Source organism: Pinus tabuliformis, chromosome X, assembly GCF_031772625.1.
Source record: "Pinus tabuliformis cultivar Carrire ecotype Pingquan chromosome X, CPIR1, whole genome shotgun sequence".
NCBI classification, from domain to species: domain Eukaryota; kingdom Viridiplantae; phylum Streptophyta; class Pinopsida; order Pinales; family Pinaceae; genus Pinus; species Pinus tabuliformis.
Genome location: NC_142308.1, coordinates 546857532 through 546873988, shown reverse-complemented (window position 1 = coordinate 546873988; position 16457 = coordinate 546857532). Strand labels below are relative to the sequence as shown.

General features: G+C 37.9%; 1 pseudogene; it reads right to left on the bottom strand.

The window, feature by feature from the left end:
* Window positions 1-5844: 5844 nt before the first annotated feature.
* LOC149141165 (gibberellic acid methyltransferase 2-like) lies at window positions 5845-6732 on the bottom strand (annotated as a pseudogene).
* Between the last annotated feature and the right edge of the window lie 9725 nt (window positions 6733-16457).

The window sequence follows — 16457 nt, the reverse complement described above, 5'->3', positions numbered from 1 at the left end:
ATTTATTTCTATTAAAATTTATGTGGCAACAATTTCTTAATGAATAAACCTTACGTTTATTCTTGGTCCTACACAGATGAATTCTCTCAAATCAAATTAAGGTGCACATAAATATGAGGAAAACATCACAATAATTAAGAATTTCATTAAAATAACATTGTCCATACAATGAGAAACTACATAATGGAACCAAGTCCCATATTCATTACATGATCCTTGAATGTAAACGGTGGCATACCCTTAGTCAAAGGATCGGCAATCATCAATTCAGTGCTGATGTGCTCAATGACCACTTTCTTTTCTTTAACATGTTCCCTTATAGCTAAATACTTAATGTCGATGTGTTTATTTCGACTCCCACTTTTGTTGTTTTTAGCCATAAAAACAACAGCTGAATTGTTGCAATACATTCTCAATGGCTTAGAGATAGAATCCATAATTCTAAGCTCGGAAATGAAACTCTTAAGCCATACCCCATGTAAAGTAGCCTCAAAACAGGAGACGAACTCGGCTTCCATAGTGGAAGTGGCAATCAAGGTCTACTTGGCACTCCTCCATGATACAGCTCCACCGGCCATCATAAAAATGTATCCTGATGTTGATTTGCGTGAATCAACACATCTAGCAAAGTCAGAATCTGAGTAGCCAATTACTTCCAAATTGTCCGTCCGTCTATACATAAGCATGTAGTTTTTGGTTCCTTGAAGGTACCTCATTACTTTCTTTGCAGCTCTCCAGTGGTCTAAACCTGGATCACTCTGATATCGTCCCAACATTCCCACAACAAATGCAATGTCAGGTCTTGTGTAGACCTGAGCATACATTAGGCTTCTGATAGCAGAAGCATATGGAATGTTCTTCATTTGTTCCCTTACAAAGTCCTTCTTCGGGCATTGGTTCAAATTGAACCTATCACCCTTCACAATGGGAGCTACACTTGGTGAACAATCCTTCATCCGAAATCTCTCTAAAATTTTATTAATATAGGTTTCCTGAGACAGACCCAAGATGCCTCGAAATCTGTCTCTATGGATCTTAATGCCAATGACATAAGATGCCTCACCCATATCCTTCATATCGAAATTTTTAGAGAGGAATTGTTTTACCTCATGCAGCAAACCCTTATCATTGGTTGCTAGCAAAATGTCATCCACATATAAAACAAGAAAACAGATTTTTCTCCCACTGACTTTCAGGTACATACATTGATCCATAATGTTTTCTACAAAACCGAAAGAAGAAATTACATTATGGAATTTCAAATACCATTGGCGAGATGCTTGTTTTAAACCGTATAAGGATTTCTTGAGCTTGCAAACCAATTTCTCACCATCACTAGAGGGGAATCCTTCAGGTTGTTTCATGTAAACCTCCTCCTCTAGATCTCCATTGAGAAATGTCGTTTTCACATCCATTTTTTGCAACTCCAAGTCAAAATGGGCTACTAATGCCATAATAACGCGCAAGGAATCTTTCTTAGATACAGGAGAAAAAGTCTCCGTGTAGTCGATTCCTTCTTTCTGAGTGAATCCCTTAGCAACAAGTCTTGCCTTGTATCTCTCAATGTTGCCCAATGAGTCTTTCTTTGTCTTAAAGACCCATTTACATCCAATGGCTTTTGCACCATTAGGCAACTCAACAAGATCCCAGACTTCATTACTCTTTATAGAATTCATCTCTTCCTTCATGGCATCGTACCATAATTCTGATTCTTTGCAACTCATGGCTTGTGAAAAAGACTCGAGATCATTTTCGGCTCCAATGTTGTAGTCAAATTCTTGCAAATACACAACATAATCATCAGGAATTGTTGATCTCTTTGGTCTAGTAGATCTTCTTAATGTTGTACCATCATCTTCCTGAGAAGTATGTGGTTCAACTCGTTGTTCAAAAGTTCTTGGCAACTCTTGAACTACCTGATCTACTGGAATGCCATCAACAACTTGTGGAACTTCTACAATTGGTTGTTCAACACCAGTTTCTACTGGAGGGGTGCTGTGAACAATAACTAATCTATCACTTGAGGTGGAAGGTTGAGATTCTTAATGATCCTTCTCAGAAACTATGTTCCTGGTTTTATCGCTCCCACTGATCAAGTCATTTTCAAGAAACTTTGCATTTCTTAATTCCACAATCCTAGTGCTGTGAGATGGACAATAAAATCTGTAACCTTTAAACCTTTCAGCATATCCAATGAAATACCCACTAATGGTCCTTGGGTCCAACTTCTTCTCTTGTGGATTATAAATTCTCACTTCAGATGGGCATCCCCGAACGTGCATATGTCGCAAACTTGGTTTCCAACCTTTCCATAATTCAAATGGTGTTTTAGGAACAGCCTTGGTTGGAACCCTGTTTAATATATACACTGTCATCTTAAGTGCTTCAGTCCACAAGGATTTAGGAAGATTGGAGCTGCTAAGCATACTCTGCACCATGTCCAATAATGTTCGGTTTCTTCTTTCTGCTACACCATTCTGGTCGGGTGAACCAGGCATGGTGTATTGGGCAACAATCCCATGCTCTTGAAGAAATTTTTCAAATGGTCCAGGTGCTTGTCCATCTTCTGTGTATCTACCATAATATTCTCCACCTCTATCTGATCTCACAATCTTAATTTGCTTGCCGCATTGTTTCTCTACTTCAGCCTTAAAGATCTTAAAGGCATCTAATGCTTCGTTCTTTTTATGAAGCATGTAGAGATACATATATCATGAGTAATCATCTATAAAAGAGATGAAGTATCTCTGACCATGTGAGTCCATGTCTGGACTACATATATCAGTATGTATGATCTCTAATATGTCCGAACTCCTATTGGCACCTTTCTTTGACTTGTTGGTCTGCTTTCCTTTTATGTAGTCCACACAAGTCTCAAAATCAGTAAAATCCAGAGTATTAAGTACCCCTTCATTTACTAATCTTTTAATTCTTTCTATGGAGATATGACCTAATCTCCGGTGCCATAATTTAGAGGAATCTTCATTAATAACACATCTTTTAGTGCCAATGTGAACATGCATTGAATCATAAGTGACATTGTTTTGTAAATTAATGCAGTAAAGACCATTAGACAAAATACCATTCCCAACACAATCAGATTTATAAAATAAACTGAAAGATATTTCTGAAAAGTTGAAGGAATATCCAAAATGTACAAGTCTTGAAACTGAAATCAAGTTTCTAGAAAAACTTGGAACATAAAAGGTCTTTTCTAATTCTAAAACAAAACCACTACTTAAAGTTAAATAGCATGTTCCTATAGCTTCCACATGCGAGCCCATCTTGTTTCCTGATAAGATGCTTTGCTCACTTCCCACTGGCTTCCTTAGGTTTTGCAAACCCTACAAGGAATTCGAAATGTGGATTGTTGATCCAGAATCAATCCACCATGTGTTAATATTGACATTAACCATATTAGATTCATAACAAATAAACGAGATTGGATTACCTTTGTCCGCAAGCCATTTCTTAAATTTGGCGCATTCCTTCTTCATGTGTCCCTTATTTTTACAAAAGAAACACTTGGAATCCTTCTTGATATCGGCTTTGGGAGGTACTTTACCTTTCCCTTTATGATTGGCTTGAGATTTTCCCTTTGCTCACGTTGCTAGCATTGCACTTTCTCCCAGTTCCATCACCAGTCTCCCTTACTCTTGAACACACATGGTCATGAGTTCATTACTTGACCATTTATCCTTATGTGTGTTATATGAGATTTTGAAGGGTCTGTATTGGTGTGGAAGGGTGTTCAGGATGTAGTGCACCAGGAAAGACTCCGATATTTCAACCTCGAGTTTCTTCAATTGAGCCACAGTGTCCCTCATTTGCATGATGTGCTCGCATACACCTTTCACACTGGTGAGCCTTAGGGATGAGAATTTCATGATTAGGGTGCTTTCTAGTGCTTTGTCTGAAGTGACGAATTGATCATCAATGGCTTTTAGCAAGTCTCGGACCTTTTTATGCTGATCAATGGAACCACGAATACCAACTGAAATTTTAGTCTTAATGAACATCATGCTTAGACGATTAGATCGCTCCCATCGTTCATAAAGCATGATGTCCGCTGCAGTGCTGGTATTAGTGAGTGTTGGTGGTTCATCTTTCCTAATAACATAGTCTATGTCCATCCACCCCAAATGAAGGAGAACTCTCTCCTTCCAAACCTTATAGTCATCTCCCTTAAGTTCAGGGATATCACAACGAATATCAGAGAAATTTGCAGCTTGTACAACTGCATAAAATTAAAGATCACATTCTTATGTTAAAATTGAGGCCTAAAAATAAAATTTCATGCTTTACCAATGTAAATCATGCTTAAAATTGAATCTAATGACATAAAAATTGCCTGTGGGCTAAATTTCCAATTCAAACAGATCTTTATGATAGAATTGATCAAATTATTCACTTAATTCATAATCCTAAAGGGTATATTATGATTATAATTCGATATAAATTCTATCTTAGATTTGAACTTTATGATAAAACTATTAATTCATAATTCCTGTGGGTAAGTTATGAATATTTTATCCTAATTAATTATATAAATATAATAAAGATTCTTGTGGGATAAAATTTATTATATTTAGTATAATTAATTACAATTAATGTCTAAATATTCTTTATGTGATCCTAATCAATCATAATATATAATATTATTTAATTAGAGATGTTGTGGCTATTTTCTAATCAATTAAAAAATTATATGGATCACTTAGACATTATTTCTTTTATGCATTAAAATTAACTTGATATGTGAATAATTATAAATTGCATAAATAAAACTATAATATTCACGCATAACATTCAGCGAGTACACTCATCCAAAATAGCATGTATTAATTAGAGCAGAAATAATTAATTCATGCAAATTAAATATGAGCATAGTTATAAATTTGCACAACAATTATACAGATTGCATATAATTAAACCAAATGAATATTATAAGCATAAAAATTGTGAAAAAATTAGACATATTTCCAAATAAATGCCTTAATTCAGAAAATTCTCAAATATGGCATTGACCCAGACAGAGCATGTCTATAAACACCAACGCAGAGATAAAACTTGGCTCCGATACCAAATGAAAGCATAAAAACAATTCTATAATGTGGAATAAACACTTAAAAAAATCGAAAAATTTTAATACCCAATAAATCATACCTCCGGCCATTGATGCTAATCACACTCCAATACCAGACTTACTAATGTGTTTACGAAGGCGTTGGCTCGATTAAACCAGTAGAATTGCTGATGTGTTTTTGTAATGAGCTGCTTTTTTGATCAACAACAACTTGATATTCTAGTTCTATTCGTGACAAAATTGATAGTTCAAGGGCACAATATTGCCGAAGATGAGGATAAAACTTTACGCATTCATAAATCACATGCAGAAAAAACTCATGGAAGCATTCGACGCGCATCCGCCCACAAAATAGATTAACACAAGCATATTTCTGAAACAAGCTGAAAAGCTCAGTGCAAAGAAAGCTTTGAGTCATGCTTGACCAGGTTAGAACCCGTCACGTATCACATGGATTCCTTACGCTCAAAACGTTCCCATTCACTCCAATCAATCTGCGTAGCACTTCCAAGCTCTGCGCACTCTAATTTGATGGTGTAAGGTTGAAGGGGTTGAGTCAGTGAGATTGGGGACCAAACAGAAGTATTTATAGCCAAGCTTCCATCAAGCTTTTGTTGGCTATGTGTCAAGTGTTCCACAGAACATGGTAGAGAACTACAGAGGGAGTAATGGACCTCTCCAGGTGCTCCCAACAAGAAATTAATCAATAGCAGATGGTTTCCATAATTTTTGGAATGGGCGGTAGATGGTTAATGGAATCAGTGGCAGATTTGGTTTCTGTAATAAATCGGCGGCCATTGGGAGCCGTAAAGGGAGCTTAACATAAGCGACTGTGCAGGTGACACTCTAGAAGGTGGATTGCACAGCAGAAGCGCTGAGGCCTTCTCAAGAAAAAAACCTGAAAAAATCTCTGTAGATTCCTTGCCAATGTAGGCTTCAACCAAACTACCCACAAAGCTCTTCAACAGATTGGATTTCACACAGCCAAACATTTTTTGGTTCTCAATATACTCTTCAAAATCTTCCTCACCCATGCTCGGCACCCTCTCGCACACTTGCAGACTCTCAATCTCAACAGCTCCACACTTCTTTACTGCTTTTCTAAGCTTATCTGCATTCGGAAAATACCATGGAAGATTTTAAAAGTCTCTCAAATCTCTTCCGATAATCCCCTGCAATCGATATCACAACACCAAAAGATTAATACCATTAATATCTGCATTCTCAGATCCACATTGTTAACTATAAATGATTTGATAAGAATTTAAGACTTATTTTTTGTCATCTTGCCTGTGTCACCAATTCATCTCATGCATCTTCAAAGTCCTGGCCACAAAATTCTCCTCCCACAGAGACCTACTTCAAAGTATTGGTCACAAAATTCTCCTCCCACAGAGACTTGTTCTGTAGGAGGCCAAGTGTCTGGCCTCCCATCATACACAAGAAGAGCATGCTTCTCGCGGCCATCTCCTGAGCTCTGCACTTTATGAAAACGTTGAGATCGTTGTCAGATTACTTTGAATACGCCTCTGCAATATCCTACCCACATTTGTTGATACAAACTCTTCCATTATTATATAATGGAGCAAACCCTTCAGCACAACATCCTGAGGCACCTGCAATAATGAGCTTGGCGATCCAGCCATACCAAGCAACTTCCAACATGTGAATTACCCTTCTTACCAGTCCAAAGTGATTGAGGAAGAAGAGGACCGACGCCCCATAGAGGTTTTGTCCATGCCAGCCCATCCCTTAAGCTCAAACAGACCTGATTCCATGACACTGTAACAAAACAACCCAAACTCCACAATTCAATTCCCGGATATTGACTGCAAATGAAAATGAAACTGGCGCGATAAATCAATTCAAATTCAAATCGATGAATCGCACAACCTCATGATTTGTGTTGGGAGTAACGAGTCAAACGACGGATTGCGGAAAAAGGTACATAACTAATTATCTGCGTTAGTGCTCATCCCCAGGTGGACGGAAACACATTCTCGTGACCGACCCTTTCCTGGTCGTTCTCCGTCATCGTAAACAAACAAAAAATTGGGCCGACGCCAACATCCGGGCAACTTTACCGTTGGGTAGACTACTCCATTTTGTTGTAGTGGTGGGCAAGTACGAGAGTACCAGATGCACACGCATGGATGAGAAGGGGATGGATGTATGTGCATGTTGTTAAGGACAATGTATTAATAGGCCAATATTGGTTGCCAATCACTATGGGTATTCGTACTATTATATTCAATGTTGCCCAACAAGCAACTCAGCATTGATATTGATCATTGATCATCCAACGTTGGCGCTGCCCATTTTATTGTGATCATAATAAAGTAAAAGAATATCCACCGTGTAAAAATCAGTGGTGCCAGTAATGTTGCTTTGGCTGCCCTTACAAGTTTTGCATATGGATTATTAACTCAAGTCACTTCATAGTTCACAGTTTCGCTTGGGATATTTATTCCAGGGATTAGGGGAGGGACACCATTACCTGTGCACCCTCCCCTCCACCTCAGCTACTGGCACGTGGCTCCCATAGGCGCTCGTACGACACCTACCCGACGTGTTGTGCCACTTGTTGTGGTGGGTGTCAAGGTTTATAACCTAATTTTAACCTTTTCCGCCTCCGGTTTCCGCCTATTTGCCACGATGTCTGCTTTGCTCTATGTATTTATGTTCGGGTCTGGTGTTTGGGTGAAGCACTTCGCCGACGGTGGCGCGGGACGGGTCCATTTCCTGTGCAGCTTGTCTGCCATTGTTGGCCTGCTAACCCTACTTAATTGTGTGCACGCGCTCGTTATCTGTACAGGGTTTCTGTTGTTCTTGTTTCATTTTGCCTGCTAGTCTTCTTTGTTCTAGACCGTCGAGGGTTTACACATACCTTGGTGGTTGTTTCATTCGCGCGGCATGTTGTTTGGGAAGGAGCCAGTGCCAATCTCTATCTAGTTCGAGGTTACAGGTAAATTTACAGGTTTTTGATGATTTTTGTTTCACATTGTCTTTAATATTTATGCCATTGCCTAATTTCCTATTTTTCCATGTTTTCCAAGTTGGTTGCAGGTCTGGCGAGCTCTGGAGAAGGTTTCGACATGAAAGACGCTTGGACATCGCTTCTACATCTGTCCAGTAGGAAAAATCCTACCAGCCATTGCCCCATTGTGTTTTTCAACACCTCACCTTCTGTGTTTTTCAACACCTCACCTTCTTGTTGGAAGTTTTGTTATTTTTCTCTTGGATTTTTGCAGGTTTAGGGTTTTGCTCTATTTTATTGTTATTGTTGCTCTTGGAGGTCAGTTTGTATATTGAAATTGACCTTAGGTGTGAGTGACTACCATTAAGAACCCTTCAGAGGTGACCTCTAGTGACCAACTGGAGGAAGGAGGATGCCACTTCAAGTGAGGAAGTGGATGCTACCATTTATCGAGAGCTAGTGATTCACTAATGTATCTTGTGAACACATGACTAGATATGTGCTATGCAGTCAACTAGCTGAGCCAAGCTATGGTTAGGCCAACCAAATTATTTTGGAAGGAAACTAAGCATGTTTTATGGTATGTCAAAGGCACTACCCAGTTTGGACTATGGTACAGACGGATAGAGGGAGTGAAGCTGTGTGGCTTCACGGGTGAAAATTGGGTAGGGAATCCATCCAAATGAAAGAGTACATCAGGTGGAATTTTTAATGCTGGGTCTGCAACGGTTTCTTGGTACAATAAGAAGCAAAGATCTATGGTACTCAGCTCGTCAGAAGTAGAATACATGGTTGCAAGTCAAGCATCATGTGATTCGATATGGATGAGAAAGATACTTTTAGGATTGTTTGGTCAGATGATGGATCTAATTATGGTCTATTGTGATAATCAAAGTTGCATCAAGCTCTCTAAGAATCATTTATTTCACGATCGATCTAAGCATATAGATATATGGTATCACCATTTACATGACTAAGGGTAGAGGTGGATAATGTTGCTACAATACATTCCCACAGAGGAACAAGATGCTTGCATTTTGACAAAGGCTTTGTCAAGAGGAATTTCAAGTTCCACAATTGCAGGATAGGGGTGGTTGATAATCCTTTTCTCGCTGAGAGGGAGTGTTGAAAAAAGCAGCAAGAAATTCTTAATTTGATTTTTCCTTGATTAAATTCAGAAAATTCGAATTTCCATATCTACAAACAACTTGGATGTAGTTAACTTGTGCGACATGGCTTGTTTCACCCAGTTTACTTAGTAAATTTGAGTTAGAGGGCTTAGAGTTCAATTAAGCATGTGTGATTGCTAATTTGAATCAAGGTCAATTATTTCAAGTTGTTTTCAGTTAAACTAGTTCCAACAATTGGAGGAACTAGTGGAAGGTCAATTGTTTAGTGATACTTAAGTCTAACTCAGTGATCATCCAATTAACTGATCAATCAACCCAAAATAGCTAGTGCATACAAACAATTTGAGTTCCCTAGCTATGGTGGAGATTCCAAGACAATGTAACATCAATTGTAGATTAGTCTTGAGTGTACATGTGTTGCATGTAGTAAGATGATCAGCCTTGGGAATTGCACAATAATTTTGAGGAATTTCCTAAATAATAGGGCCCTTATTTCTCAAGGAATTACGAAAGGAAATAAGGGCTCAAGCAGAGACAATAATTGACTAAGTCTGGCTAGAGCTTCTCAGTGAGAAGAGAGATATGTTATTCACTTACATGTTGTGCTTAGTTGAGCAAAGCAATTGTAATACATCTCTATTAATCAGATTAATGCAAGCAGACATAATGGTTTTTAGTAGATTTCTTTCCCCTGGAAAAATATTGTGTGCATGTGTGTTATTTCTCATTGCATGTTTGTGATTGATGTTCTAAATTGTGAATTTAATTCGTAGAGCAGTAGAGTAGGTTTGTGTCTTGTGATTTTGATTAAAACTTCATGATCAGTTGCACATCTACACCATAATTTCTACAGATTGATTGTTTAACATAAATTTAGTGGTTGATTATTTTTTGCCCTAAATATGTAAGAACACCTTCCTTAACCAAATCTACCCACCTTCCTAGGGTTCAAGCAATACCACCATTTACCTTTCCTTCCATCTGAATAGGATTTGGATTTCTCAGGTTGTAACGGTGCTCATCCTTTGAGGCGGATCTTGTATTCACCAATTCACAAGTAATTGGATATGGCATAAGGTCACCCATAAAATCTTTGCCCTCGATAAGAGCAGTTGATTTCATAGGATATGAAGTATTGTGGGCTAAGAGGACACCTTTACTCTTGTGCCAAGATAGTAAATAGTTTCCTCACTTGTAAGATCTAACAAAGGCTCATTGCATTGGATACATGGACTCTTCATACCACAGACATATTTTGAACAAAAAATTGGGGGAGCAATCTCAAAGATAAACATACCTTTCTCCACTAAAAATGTCCAGGGTTGACCATTTTCTTTAAGTTTGGGATCTTGAGAAATCACTAGAAAGACATTTCTCTTTTCAACAACCTAATCCTCTAAGACCTTCACCTTTATAATGCTTTGGGAGTCTTAGATACTAATATTACAATCCCTTGAATCATGTGAAATTGTCATTTCTTCTTGCACCATCTCTTTTTGTGAGCCCATTATGGAGAATTTCTTTACCCAACATAGATTATTGCAAGGAAGATTATTATCCTTCACAAAATTATTAAGGGTTTGTTAGAAGGATAAAATACCTCTTTATATGACAATCTTAGATATTACATTATCCCAAATTTCCTCAACAAATATCTTAGTGATAGTCATAACTCTAGTTTTTTTTTAAACTCTTGTCCACCTCTGAAAAATGTCATGAGGAATTTTCTATTCTTTTAAAAATGGCTTCATAACAATCTTCAATGGGTGAGCCTAGAAGCTTCACCCAAAGTGGGATTTTATCTATCTTTTCAAATCAGACATCAAATGATGGTGACGATTTCTTAAGCATTTAGAAGATTGATTTCATATCTAGACTATTGACAAGATCTTTTCAACAACTGATGCAAGAGCATCCGAGCACTCTTCATTAAAAGAAGAATCCAAAGCTGAGAAGGAGGAGACGTGGACAAATGTGCAAACCAGGAGGCAAATTCTGTTAAAACGGGGCTAAAATGATGGAATTGATAAAGTCTCTAGAAGACTTATTTAATGTAATTTAATCTGCCATGTATGCGTATAGAGAGATTTAGAGGGTTGTTGAGCGATTGTGGGAGAAATTCATGGATCGTAAACGATCCCTCCCTTTTGTAACTTCTTATATAAGAGAGTTTATGTAAGGAGGTGAGAAGTAGAGCAACAGATAGAGATTTGTGTAAATAGGGTGTGGATTCAATGTAGTCGAGAGGGGAAAGTGTGACTAAGGCTGAAATGCCTTAGAATGTAATCAAGTTCTGTATAATATAAATCTGCATGTGTGTGTGAATTCCGTGTATCTGTGTATTTATGCCTTTTCAAGTTACGTTGTGTATATAAACGTTGTTGAGTTATTCTGTGTTGTTGGAGTGTTGATCGACCATCGATCATTAGAAGGGTCGATGGCAACCAAATGTTAATCGAATTATTGTTATATGTGTGTTGTGTATGAAAACAGAGTATGGTAGAGGAACTGTGTTTTAACGCAAATTCCATCAACAATGAACGAGATTAAGTCAAAGAAGGAATAGATGGAGTAATGCACAGGAGCCGTTGGATCTTATAGATCGACAGTTAGCATTGATGATCAATGGTAAAAGGTGAAGTGAAGATGAGAACTGATCTGGATCGTCAGATCTGCAGATGGGTGAAATCGACGGATATCGGGTTAGGAGATGTAAGCCGATTAATTCAAAAACCGGACCCGATATCGATTAAATAATAGTTTAATATTCCCATCGGTTTCGTCCAAAGGAAATAAGCACGTGGAAAAAGTCGGACCTAAACTTTTATAAATTGAGGACTTATAAACCTCATCGGCTTCGTGAAGGCATTAAACATCGCGTATGTGATCCACCAGATATCATTGTGGACCGTCGGATCAAATGGAGTTTGATCTACAGTGGAGGATCACCGAACAATTCAATTGGTCGGGGAAAGACATCAACCGTTGGATCGAGAATTAGATTGACGGACGAGATTTAATCACAAATCGCATTTCGCAGAAGTCAAGTGCTGGCAGATGGTGGAAAATTGCGATGAAGTGTGAGTCGTTGGATCGGAGAGTAAGATGGATGGCGAAGATTGAATCCGATAGAGCTTGGGTGAAGAAACGGACCTGAGAAGTTTATGGACATGGATTTAGTTCTTTTGAAGTCCGGTATTTATGCATCAAGTAGAATCGACATCTGATTGCAAGGTTCCAATGTATTCCGATGATTTATGTTGTCCCGGTTTTTAAGGCAAAAGCACCAATAATGCTTCCGAAAGAAACGTGGGCCCATAAACCACAAGTGCACGATCGATAAATTAAAAATGGAAGGGAAATTGTCTTATGGAAATTTCTCCTTTCATCAAGTGTTATCAAAGCAGGGAAAGGTTTCCTGCGTAAAAGAGATTTCATGTAGAAGAAGGAGTGAAAGCAGAAAGAGAAGGAGGTACAATTGTGTTAAAGCTTGGCGAGTTTATGGTCTTTACTATCATACAGATAGCGGCAGCAGAAGGTGAGAAGACTTGCAGCAACCTAGAGCAAGGAGTGCTCAATTGGTTCTAGAGGAGAGAACCAGAAGGATGCCGAAAGACTAAGCTCAGAGGAGAAAGCTTGGTGAGGTATCATGTAGCAGAGAAGACTGTTACTGCAGAGGTTTGGTTGCAGCTCACAGAAGATCATGAAGGCAGTTCCACTAAGGAAGTGGGTAGAATTGCTATGGGATTAAGGAGAAGCATATGACCAGGAGGTCATAAATTTTTGTGCCTCGGGAGTCTGATGCAAGAGCATCCGAGCACTCTTCATTAAAAGAGGAATCCAAAGCTAAGAAGGAGGAGACATGGACAAACGTGCAAACCAGGAGGCAAATTCTATTAAAACAAGGCTAAAATGATGGAATGGATAAAGTCTCTAGAAGACTTATTTAATGCAATTTAATTTGCCACGTATGCATATAGAGAGATTTAGAGGGTTGTTGAGCGATTGTGGGAGAAATTCATGGATCGTAAACGATCCCTCCCTTTTGTAACTTCTTATATAAGAGAGTCTGTGTAAGGAGGTGAGAAGTAGAGCGACAGATAGAGATTTGTGTAAACAAGGTGTGGATTCAATGTAGTCAAGAGGGGAAGTGTGACTAAGGCTGAAATGCCTTAGAATGTAATCAAGTTCTGTATAATATAAGTTTGCGTGTGTGTGTGAATTCCGTGTACATGTGTATTTATGCCTTTTCAAGTTATGCTGTGTATATAAATGTTGTTGAGTTATTCTATGTTGTTGGAGTGTTGATCGACCATCGATCATTAGAAGGATCGATGGCAATCAAATGTTAATCGAATTATTGTTCTATGTGTGTCATGTGTGAAAATAGAGTATGGCAGAGGAATTGTGTTTTAACGCAGATTCCATCAATAACGAACGAGATTAAGTCAAAGAAGGAATAGACAGAGTAATGCACAGGAGCCGTCGGATCTTATAGATCGACGGTTAGCATTGACGATCAATGGCGGAAGGCGAAGTGAAGACGAGAACTGATCTAGATCGTCAAATCTGCAGATGGGTGAAATCGACAGATATCGGGTCAGAAGATGCACGCCAGTTAATTCAAAAACCGGACCCGATATCGATTAAATCACAATTTAATATTCCCATCGGTTCTTTCCAAAGGAAATAAGCACGTGGAAAAATACGGACCCGAACTTTTATAAATTGAGGACTTATAAACCTCATCGGCTCCGTGAAGGCGTTAAACATCGCGTATGTGATCCACCCAATATCATTGTGGACCGTCAGATCAAATGGAGTTTGATCGATAATGGAGGATCACCGAACAAGTCAGTTGATTGGGGAAAGACATCAACCGTCGGATTGAGAATCAGATCGACAGTCGAGATTTGATCGCAAATCGCATTTCGCAGAAGTCAAGTGCTGGCGGATGGTGGAAAATTGTGATATTGCGATGAAGCATGAGCTGTTGGATCGGAGAGTAAGATGGACGGTGGAGATTGAATCCAATAGAGCTCGGGTGAAGAGACGAACCCGAGAAGTTTATGGACGCGAATTTAGTTCTTTTGAAGTCCAGTCTTTATGCGTCAAGTAGAATCAACATCCGATTGCAGGTTTCCAGTGTATTATGATGATTTGTGTTGTCCCGGTTTTTAAGGCAAAAGCACCAATAACGCTTCCAAAAGAAATGTAGACCCATAAACCACAGGTCCACGATCGATAAATTAGAAATGAAAGGGAAATTGTCTTATGGCAATTTCTCCTTTAATCAACATCTATACCAATTCTAGATGTAAAATTCATCCAACCTCTTACAAGGAAATAAAAAATCAGGCATAACAAAGTAAAGGCATCCAAATATTTTACATCCAACAACTATGTTGACCCCATTATATTGTCTTCCATGAATTCTTCTAACTAAAGTTAGCTCAACTATACTGACCACTTCTTTTAATTTCATGTCGTCACCAAGAACTAATCAAGGACAATTTCCTTTTGTTTTCACACATCATCTTCTTTTATTTTTAGTAATGGCTCCCATCCCATTCCTATGTCCTGGAATAAGCCCATCTCCAGTTTGATACTTTAGACCATGGATTTTGTCACAATTTAGTACTTCAAGATTAAAACCCTCTACATAGTTATCAACCTTTGTGCCTTTGCCTTGGGTCATGGGTCCCTTGTATCCACATCATACACAACCTTGCCGGAAAGGAGCTCTATATTTTGTTAATTATAAGAAAAAAGCGACCATTGTCACCAATATCCAAAGCCTCATAGATATCTTCCCTCTTGGTTTAGGTTTCGGAGAAAGGTGTCTACTATAACACCATCATTCCCCTTTGAGGCCCAAGAGACTTCAATGTAGGAAGAGGATGGGAAAGGTATTGATCATACTATGATGAAATGTTTAATGAGTCATAATAGCCATTTAAGAGCCCTTACCTGGTGGTTTCCAAATTACATCCTTTAACGGATCCCCTAGCTTGATGACAACACTTCCCTACTTCTAAACCAATAAGGGAACTACCTTCCCATCTGGAATTAACCATTTTTTGTGTCTGATATGACAAATACAAGCTGAAAGCTACTATCCCTACTTGGGACTTCTACCCAGATCTTCTTCATCCTTTCTTGTGGGCCTTCTCAATACCCTGTATGAAGACTGGGATCGAAACTTGTAGACAAAGTCATGATGTATCCTTTTATCCCCACATTAATTTCCCCTATAGTTTGAATAAAAATATATGACATTGTCTAGTCGTACATAGAGAAATCTAGTTTTGCATCATATCGGACAATAGTGGAGGACACCTATCCTTCTACATTGAGTTTTGTGAGGAAAACAACTTATAGAAAACCTATTGTATTAAATACCCTAGTAAATCACCCCCCTTGCTGGTGGCAAAACCTATTATAACTTAGTTATCAACAATCAAGGTCTTCATTTTACACACATTATATATAGAAATGAATCAGATGGGGAATTGGTTTCTTCTAAGAATTCCAATTTCCTATCTTCTTTAGTCACCATGGCTCTTCTTTCAAAAACATGAAAATAAATTTTAGAAAAATATAATTTTCGTTAAATAATGGAATAGAAATTGAATTATTTTCTTTAAAAAATAGAAATGAGTCTTCAATACTATTTATCACCATTAATTTTCCATATGGAAGTTAGTAAAATGAAATTGTATTATGTATCACTAAAGATATTATGTGGTATGGATATTAATCTAGTGATATATTTTATTAATGTTTTATGAGAAGACATTAAAGAGGTGTTATGGGGGCATTATAGATTTCTTTTTTATTTGTGGTTGACTTTAAAAAAAATGTGATATTGAAGAAAATAAAAGAAAGTTGAGCAAAAAAATACGATTTCACAACTAATTAATCATTATATTAAATATAAAATATCAATGTCTTTGATCTGAAATCAGGCATAATAAAAGTGACTCAATTTTTCTTCATTTATGAATGAACTCTATAATTCTCAACTTACCATAATTAACGTGAAAATTGACATAATTTTTAAAAATCGACATTAAATTGAAATTAAACAATTAAACTCACAAAAATAATATGTAAACCGATATGATAACAGAGTTCACCAAGCATTGGCTACGTCTCCGAGTTCACACAAATGTAGAATTGCTTCATTAGTTCTCCTTCAAGGAGGGCTTCTCCTTCTACAAAAAGGGCTGAAATCTTCTCCCAATAAGGGGTTGGTTCTCCT